This window comes from Panulirus ornatus, chromosome 9, assembly GCF_036320965.1.
Source record: "Panulirus ornatus isolate Po-2019 chromosome 9, ASM3632096v1, whole genome shotgun sequence".
Lineage (NCBI taxonomy): Eukaryota > Metazoa > Arthropoda > Malacostraca > Decapoda > Palinuridae > Panulirus > Panulirus ornatus.
The window spans coordinates 46,284,467-46,285,484 of record NC_092232.1 but is presented as its reverse complement, the minus strand read 5'-3'; the positions used below and the strand labels follow the sequence as shown (position 1 = coordinate 46,285,484).

Here is a 1,018-nt window from a genome sequence, read left to right as displayed (position 1 = left end):
TACCATTACTTGAACAAGTCTGCTTTTGTCGTGTATCTGGCTCTTTTTAAAATTGTGTGAGAGTTTTCAACAGGTTACATGTTAAATTTTGGTTTAGTTTCAAAATTATTGTAGTTCGTTTTGTAAATATTAATTACTTGAAATATATGGAACGTCCAATATTTAAATGTAACTTTTGATGCTAAAATTTACTTGCAGTTACATAAAAGTGTAGAATATAATGGAAGGTAATCAGTAGGGTTTGGTGTGGGTGCTGGTGTTTGTTGGATAAGCATACTTACCTGGCACAGGAGATACCATGATCACGAAGGTGGTTCTCCCAGGGCGAGGCTCACCATTGCACTAAGGTGGTGCTGACCCTTGCGATTAACCCAAAAGTGGTTAACTCGAGTGTGTAATTTTTACAGTGGGGGGACTGCGTTCGCGCTATCCCCCTTAATAAGAAATCAATGATGAATGGATGAGGTAGAATGATAATATCCCTTTCGCCGACAACATAGGAGGATGAACTGTGCACAAGAAAAGTGAATTGGCGGGGATGTTGTACACGGGGGTAACATGAATGTCAGTGGGCTACATCATAGCTTATGAAGCGGTTAGGGGAAAACCAAAGGGAGGTGTGTGGTAGGGGCTTGGATGTGGATAAGAGCCTCTGGTTTTGGCATTATCCATGTCACTAAGAGCATTGATTCTCAAACCTTCTTCGTGTCATTTTTACCCCCATCGGCTTGATGCATTTCGCCCCCTTTACCCTCTTACCCCCATGCAAATTAATGCATATCCGTCATAAAATCTCTACCTCAGTACGTAGCTCTCTGTTAAGAATTGAAGTCCACGTGAGAGCAACCTCACCCCGGTATGAATCAACATAATTGAATGCTCAGAGCCCAGCTAATCACAAGAAGCTTCGAACGAGCGGTGGTTCAGTGCTGGGGCCACGAATGGAATTAAAAGCCTCAATAACATTGTGCAAAATCGCTTCCACATTCTCAGGAAGGGTTTCCGCGGGTAATGCATG

At 42.5% G+C, this 1,018-nt stretch overlaps 1 non-coding gene across 1 annotated transcript; it reads left to right on the top strand.

Annotated features, from left to right (window-relative positions):
* Positions 1–273: 273 nt before the first annotated feature.
* Positions 274–436, top strand: LOC139750452 (U1 spliceosomal RNA). The gene has a single exon (XR_011713143.1). It is a non-coding gene; the product is annotated as a U1 spliceosomal RNA (small nuclear RNA).
* Positions 437–1,018: the final 582 nt, after the last annotated feature.